This window comes from Uranotaenia lowii, chromosome 3 (assembly GCF_029784155.1).
Source record: "Uranotaenia lowii strain MFRU-FL chromosome 3, ASM2978415v1, whole genome shotgun sequence".
NCBI lineage: Eukaryota > Metazoa > Arthropoda > Insecta > Diptera > Culicidae > Uranotaenia > Uranotaenia lowii.
In genome coordinates, this window is record NC_073693.1 from 6,261,053 (window position 1) to 6,269,301 (window position 8,249).

At 30.3% G+C, this 8,249-nt stretch overlaps 1 protein-coding gene across 1 annotated transcript in view; it reads right to left on the reverse strand.

The window, feature by feature from the left end:
• LOC129755769 (uncharacterized) overlaps positions 1-7,911 on the reverse strand; it is a 33,856-nt gene extending 25,945 nt beyond the window's left edge. Inside the window, exon 1 of the mRNA XM_055752411.1 lies at positions 7,885-7,911. The gene's annotated coding sequence lies outside the window, so the exon portion shown is untranslated. The remainder of the gene's footprint in view (positions 1-7,884) is intronic.
• Positions 7,912-8,249: the final 338 nt, after the last annotated feature.

Genomic DNA, 8,249 nt, shown 5'->3' on the forward strand with positions numbered 1-8,249 from the left:
TTCTGGGAGCCAGAGCAGACTTTACTTTTACTTTCAATTTCTTACAGACTGGAAGAAAAGGGGGAGCAGGATGAGTTGCTAGGAGGTCATCTGATTGCATCCCCAATTACCATAATGTAACATCGACCGGCGGCGGCGGCAGATTCTGCCCGCTTTTCCAATGTTTAGCTCGAACGAAATCTTAAAGAAGGGCTGCTGGCTAAGACTTGGGAAAAGTTGGATTGATTCCAGCTTTCGGTTGGTTGGCACTAAAGACTAAAGAAGGTGGATGGGTAAAAATGATGTTCCGCGCGTGATTGGACTTGGTGCTTTCCACTTAACTCTAAAGTTCGCGAGAAGCCGTCTTCATCTTCTGAAGGCACCCGTCGAGTGCACGATTTGAGGGAAAAATTGAGCAACATAGACCGTCATCAATTTCGAAACAATACACCGATAATGACACGAGCTAACGAACGAACGAACGAAGGAAGGAGGGGAAGATTTCAGCACTTCTTTCGATACGCTCAAAATTGCTGCTCTGCCTGAGATTTTCCACCGACAGCAATTCTGGATTCCAACCCGTTGTTTTTGTCTTGCTTCTAAGAAACCTCGACTATTTGCGGTCGGTTGAAAGCGAAAGTTTGGCTTAGTGAGATAGTTTTCTGTAATGTTAATCGTGAGGGTGTTCCATACAAAAAAGGAATAAAATTAAAATAAAGGACTGAAATTCACAGAAAGTTTTCTAATACTTTTTTCGATTACATTTTCGAAAGATTTTCCTTTTGGATATACCTACTACCATGGTGAAAATGTGAAAAGAGGTGTATTTTCAATGATAACTACGTACATATATTAGGTAACTGTTTTAAATAGCCACATTTGAACTTAAGATTTAGGTGGAGTTAAGGTCCAAAAACAAGTATTTTGTATTAAACTTGTAAAAATTCAGAGCAATGGAACACACTAACGGAAACGTTCAATTCGATAGGAGGAGGAATCTAGGGATTGGGCAATATTGAACATATCGGTGCAGTCAGTGCAGAGTTATCAAAAATACTCGATCCAATTTTGATCCGAGTGATTCCTTACGTAATTAGAATTGGATTAAATGCGCAAAGTTTATTTTTTATGGGAACTAAACCAATTATAATATCGTCATGATATAAAGATCATAAAGTGATATTTTGTTCATTGAAAAAAAAATGTAGCCAATTTTTGCATAGAAAGTCATTTCAAATGATTTTGCATATTTCCCAATCCTCGTTCATACTTCTACAAACTGCAACAAACTAACCAGTCATGACGAACAGCTTTTCCGGTGTTTTCAAGAGCAATGATTGACTTAATAGCAGCTGCCGTGGTTGCTTACTGGCAGTAGAGTCATACTTGTTCAATCATTTCATCGATTTTGTTGAGCAGTTTCGGTCGAGCAAATAATCAAACAATAAAGTCTAATGTTTGAAAAAAAAAAATTACTAGTGGGTGTTCATAATTCAGCTGAGGAATGATTGTTTTTTTAAAGGTTTTAATCGATTCCAAACAGGAGTAATATTTTATTTTGGAAAATTCAAATCACAGTTGAGGAAAAATTCTTTTACTAGTTTATTTTTGCAAATTAAAATTTAGCGTGTTTAGTTAAATTCACCAGAAGCTCAATGAAAAATGAAATTATTTTGAAAATTATATTAGAACATATTTTTAAGTTCGTCGCTTGAACTAAGAAAAGCACTCGTTGAAGTCTCCTTTACGTCTAAGATAGATATCGAGTTTAAAACAGTTGATTAAGTTTTTGACTTAAAAGCAAAGGTTTGAATTCAATTTTCGATTCCATTACTTAGGAGCATGAAAAATTTTACATAGTTGTCTATACGGTATAGACTATACCTAATGCTTGCAGATTCAAACGGCTGATAAAATATTTGAACGAAGCCAATTTTAAAGAAAAAAACAATTTTTGAATTCACAAAAAATCAATTTTATTAAGAAAATCAAGGACGTCAGAATCATGAAAATCAATTAATAAAAAAAATCATAAAAAATTCCGAAAATTCAGAAAATCAAAAAAACAAAAATTAATAATTATGAAAAGAAATCCAGAGAATCAAAAAAAAAAACAAGGAAAAAAAAATCAAAAGTTCAGAACATAAAAAAATCAAAAACAAAATCAAAAATATCAAGAAAATAAAAAAACCAAGAAAATCAAGAAAATCAAGAAAATCAAGAAAATCAAGAAAATCAAGAAAATCAAGAAAATCAAGAAAATCAAGAAAATCAAGAAAATCAAGAAAATCAAGAAAATCAATAAAATCAATAAAATCAAGAAAATCAAGAAAATCAAGAAAATCAAGAAAATCAAGAAAATCAAGAAAATCAATAAAATCAAGAAAATCAAGAATATCAAGAAAATCAAGAAAATCAAGAAAATCAAGAAAATCAAGAAAATCAAGAAAATCAAAAAAATCAAGAAAATCAAGAAAATTAAGAAAATCAAGAAAATCAAGAAAATCAAGAAAATCAAGAAAATCAAGAAAATCAAGAAAATCAAGAAAATCAAGAAAATCAAGAAAATCAAGAAAATCAAGAAAATCAAGAAAATCAAGAAAATCAAGAAAATCAAGAAAATCAAGAAAATCAAGAAAATCAAGAAAATCAAGGCAATCAAGAAAATCGAGAAATTTCAGACATTAAAGAAAAATAAGAAATTCAAGAATTTCAAGAAAATCAAGAAAATCAAGAAAATCAAGAAAATCAAGAAAATCAAGAAAAATCAAAAAATCAAGAAAATTTAAAAATTCTAAAAATTTAAGAAAATCAAGAAGATTAAGATAAGCAAGAAAATCAAGAAAATCAAGAAAAACAAGAAAATCAAGAAAATCAAGAAAATCAAGAAAATCAAGCAAATCAAGAAAATCAAGAAAATCAAGAAAATCAAGAACATCAAGAAAATCAAGAAAATCAAGAAAATCAAGAAAATCAAGAAAATTAAGAAAATGAAGAAAATCAAGAAAATTAAGAAAATCAAGAAAATCGAGAAAATCAAAAATATCAAGAAAATCGAGAAAATCAAGAAAATCAAAAAAATCAAGAAAATCAAGAAAATCAAGAAAATCAAGAAAATCACGAAAATCAAGAAAATCAAGAAAATCACGAAAATCAAGAAAATCAAGAAAATCAAGAAAATCAAGAAAATCAAGAAAATCAAGAAAATCATAAAAATCAAGAAAATCAAGAAAATCAAGAAAATCAAGAAAATCAAGAAAATCAAGAAAATCAAGAAAATCAAGAAAATCAAGAAAATCAAGAAAATCAAGAAAATCAAGAAAATCAAGAAAATCAAGAAAATCAAGAAAATCAAGAAAATCAAGAAAATCAAGAAAATCAAGAAAATCAAGAAAATCAAGAAAATCAAGAAAATCAAGAAAATCAAGAAAATCAAGAAAATCAAGAAAATCAAGAAAATCAAGAAAATCAAGAAAATCAAGAAAATCAAGAAAATCAAGAAAATCAAGAAAATCAAGAAAATCAGGAAAATCAAGAAAATCAAGAAAATCAAAAAATCAAGAAAATCAAGAAAATCAAGAAAATCAAGAAAATCAAGAAAATCAAGAAAATCAAGAAAATCAAGAAAATCAAGAAAATCAAGAAAATCAAGAAAATCAAGAAAATCAAGAAAATCAAGAAAATCAAGAAAATCAAGAAAATCAAGAAAATCAAGAAAATCAAGAAAATCAAGAAAATCAAGAAAATCAAGAAAATCAAGAAAATCAAGAAAATCAAGAAAATCAAGAAAATCAAGAAAATCAAGAAAATCAAGAAAATCAAGAAAATCAAGAAAATCAAGAAAATCAAGAAAATCAAAAAAATCAAGAAAATCAAGAAAATCAAGAAAATCAAGAAAATCAAAAAAAATCAAGAAAATCAAGAAACTCAAGAAAATCAAGAAAATCAAGAAAATTAAGAAAATCAAGAAAATCAAGAAAATCAAGAAAATCAAGAAAATCAAGAAAATCAAAAAAATCAAGAAAATCAAGAAAATCAAGAAAATCAAGAAAATCAAGAAAATCAAGGCAATCAAGAAAATCGAGAAATTTCAGACATTAAAGAAAAATAAGAAATTCAAGAATTTCAAGAAAATCAAGAAAATCAAGAAAATCAAGAAAATAAAAAAAAACAAAAAATCAAGAAAATTTAAAAATTCTAAAAATTTAAGAATTTCAAGAAAATCAAGAAAATCAAGAAGATTAAGATAAGCAAGAAAATCAAGAAAATCAAGAAAAACAAGAAAATCAAGAAAATCAAGAAAATCAAGAAAATCAAGAAAATCAAGAAAATCAAGAAAATCAAGAAAATCAAGAAAATCAAGAAAATCAAGAAAATCAAGAAAATCAAGAAAATCAAGAAAATCAAGAAAATCAAGAAAATCAAGAAAATCAAGAAAATTAAGAAAATCAAGAAAATCAAGAAAATCAAGAAAATCAAGAAAATCAAAAAAATCAAGAAAATCAAGAAAATCAAGAAAATCAAGAAAATCAAGAAAATCAAGAAAATCAAGAAAATCAAGAAAATTAAGATAATTAAGAAAATCAAGAAAATCAAGAAAATCGAGAAATTTCAGAAATTAAAGAAAAATAAGAAAATCAAGAAAATCAAGAAAATCAAGAAAATCAAGAAAATCAAGAAAATCAAGAAAATCAAGAAAATCAAGAAAATCAAGAAAATCAAGAAAATCAAGAAAATCAAGAAAATCAAGAAAATCAAGAAAATCAAGAAAATCAAGAAAATCAAGAAAATCAAGAAAATCAAGAAAATCAAGAAAATCAAGAAAATCAAGAAAATCAAGAAAATCAAGAAAATCAAGAAAATCAAGAAAATTAAGAAAATCAAGAAAATCAAGAAAATCAAGAAAATCAAAAAAATCAAGAAAATCAAGAAAAACAAGAAAATCAAGAAAATCAAGAAAATCAAGAAAATCAAGAAAATAAAGAAAATCAAGAAAATCAAGAAAATCAAGAAAATCAAGAAAATCAAGAAAATCAAGAAAATCAAAAAAATCAAGAATATCAAGAAAATCAAGAAGAAAAAATCAAGTTAATAATGAATATTCAAAAATTAAATAATCAATAAAATCAGGAAAATTTACAAAATCTTCAAATTGTACATAATCAATGAAAGGAATAACATTAAATACATGAAAATAATGGAAATAAACCATCTTTTGCATATCAGCCCTTGTATATGATCGACATTTTTCACATTTTGAAGCAGAACTCTACAGCGGTGTGTAAACTCGCTTCGGAAAGAATCATTCGGCTGATTTTTTCCGAGTTTAACTTGTTGTGTGCAGATTGATTTTATCTTCGTTCCAATCATGACGCGATTGCACACAAAACGAAGAGAACTGTTCCGAATTGATGTTTTCCATGCGTCGCAGGAATAAAATCACACCAACGAAACAACAGAACGAAGCTTACCGGACACGAATGCTCACGAGCGATCGTTGCCCGACGGACCGAGTTAACATCCCTCGCACCCTTCTCTCGCTCGTTTCCCGTTCCCTTGTATCTATCACTTTTAGCCACGCCCCCATGCGTTGTCCGATTGATGTGTTCGGCTGCCGAACGAAAACGATGTTTTTTTTAATTCGCAGAACTGTTCGGTTTGCTTCGCTGATGTTTCCTCCGTTTGCTGTTTACTCCTGCCGAGTTTACCCGAAGCTTACTTCCTGATGCTTCCCGAGTTGAATTTTATACTGTATTTGTTTTCTCCACTCGTGGAGTGTTCCACCATACCCGATAAAAACAAACACAAATCGTCGCCAGTGTATTGCTATCTCACTCACTCACACGCTCTCTCGCAACACTGGCAAAATTATCGGTGGGCCCGTAAGCAGAACTCCGACAGGTCAAAACCAGTGCAACACCGTCCGAATAAACAAACAGTTTGACAGCACCTAGTGGTGCACCAGTGCAACACTAGTGCAACACTCGGCATAAACAAATACGGTATTAGATAGCATCATTGCAGATTGAGTTTAACGAAATAAAATCGTTCTGCAAAGAAGGGCAAAGTGCGAGTATGTAGACTCGCGATTTTAACATCGCTGGAACTCTATAGTGGTTAAGATTTTAAAATTCAAGAAGCAATTTTGAATTAAAAAAAATTAATAAAAATTTTGCTTTCCTACTTCGATATTTCAACAATTCAAACTCTGGAAAGAACAATTTTGTTTGTTGGTAAAAATTTCTTAGTTTTTAAATTTATTCTCATCGATTTCATAGTCCATGCTGTAGAGGGTTTAGAATAAATAAAAAAAAACACAAGAAAATATAGTCAACAAATAAACCAAGTGTTTAGAAATTATTAAGAATATCAAAAATCAATTAACTGTATATAGACATTAAAAAACCTGAAAAAATTTAAAACAAAACGTAAGGTATTCAACAAAATAACATAAAATTCTTGAGAATTGAGAACAACGAAAAAAAAAATGAAAATTATTATGATAAAGGATTGAAAAATTCGTAAAAATTTTAAAAAAGAAATTTGTTTTATTGAAAATATATAGAAAAGTTGTTTGCTTCAATGTGTTATTTGAAACATTTTAAAAATGTTTTTGTTTTGTTATATCAAATTGATATTATCAATGACATAGTGAAAATATCTTTCTTAAAGAGAAATATTTTTCCGGACATTTGACAACTTTTCTCTGAGTAACTCGGGATTGCTGTAGACTCTCACGTTTGAATGGTTTTATTCCAGATTTGCCAACCGGCGACTTTGAATAAGGATTTTAGGGTTTAAATTTTCCCACTATGCTTTAGGTTCGCCAAATAAATTGCTCTATTTAAAAGTATACAATTTCTCATTAAAAAACCAACAGCCGAAAATTACTAAGGCGTTAAAACGCTCACTTCGGAACGGACCTTCGTTTTTTTTTGTTCAATTTGCATTCTCGCTCATCGCCCAAATCGATCAAAATCAGCTCCATCAGTTATCGCGCTTTCATGCTATCATCAGCCCATTCAGTCAGACATCAATTGTAATTGTATTCGTCTGGATTTACCGCCAACATTCATTGCTTTGAGCATATCATTCTCTTTTTTTTTTTCAACCACCAGACAAGTTTGGAAAATGATGGTTTTTGATAGGTTTTTTTTTTATTTTGGTTCAGACTTCCCACATTTTTGAGTTTCTCGTTCCCGATTCGACCCTTGAGAAATTGAAAGGGAGGACGTGTTTGCTTATAATATGACGGTTTAACTTTCATTAACCAGTAGTAATTAAACTGGGTACGATGGGGTAAAATTTTGGATTAAAATTTGATAGGATCAACATTCAAACGGAAAGGCTCGTGATAGTTGAAAAATGTTGATGTTTCGTCGATTTAATTTGAAATGTGTAACTTTTTATTTGGGCAAACTGCCCAACTGCTTCCTAATTTGGCTCAAGTGTGCCCCACCATCCGGATTGAATCGGGGAGTCATTCGGAGTGTTGGTTTAGTGAAAACGTAATGAGCATTCATTCGGCGGCTATCATTGGACGCTGAATTTAAACACTAAGCTCAAACGGGAAATGATTCCGGCCGGGCCATCGCATGTGGATTCAAGCCGGGTTTGGGTGAAATGAAACAAAAACATTAGGTTCGTGAGCGGAATTGGCTCAACTGACCGACACTTCTTTGGGCAAACGAGCGACCAAGCTCGTTCAACAAAGTTAGCAACTCATTAGCATAGGAAATGGAACGACACTTCTACATTTTTGCTAGAAATGTTTTCGGAATGTTTCTGTCTGTCTAGCTCTGTGTATAAGAGTTGTTAATCGCCACATTCGAATCGTGTCCGATTAGATTCACATTCTGTGATACGATCAAAATGTATGGCGTGCATAATGTAATTGATTCGTACCTATTATGAATTTCACACCGTTTTGGGCGCAAAATTACCTCTGGTCACGGTTCGTTAATTTACTGGCCGGGAAAAACCAGTAGCTTGGACGTTTACCTGTGAAAATAGAAAGAGAGAAAAGAAAATTCGTTAATGTTATGCCACACGTTGTCAAGATTAAGCGTTTAGTGAGAGATTTTTTCGAGGTTGAATCAGAAATCCTTATAAAACACGGATAAATATTGTTAATTTTACAGGGGAAACTGAAGAGAGAATTATTGTTTTTTTAAAATTAGCACTTAGTTTTATTAAGGCTCGTATTTTTTTGTACCGAGTATACTTTTCACTTTAGTATTACGTATAGAAATTTGAAAAAAAAAAAATTG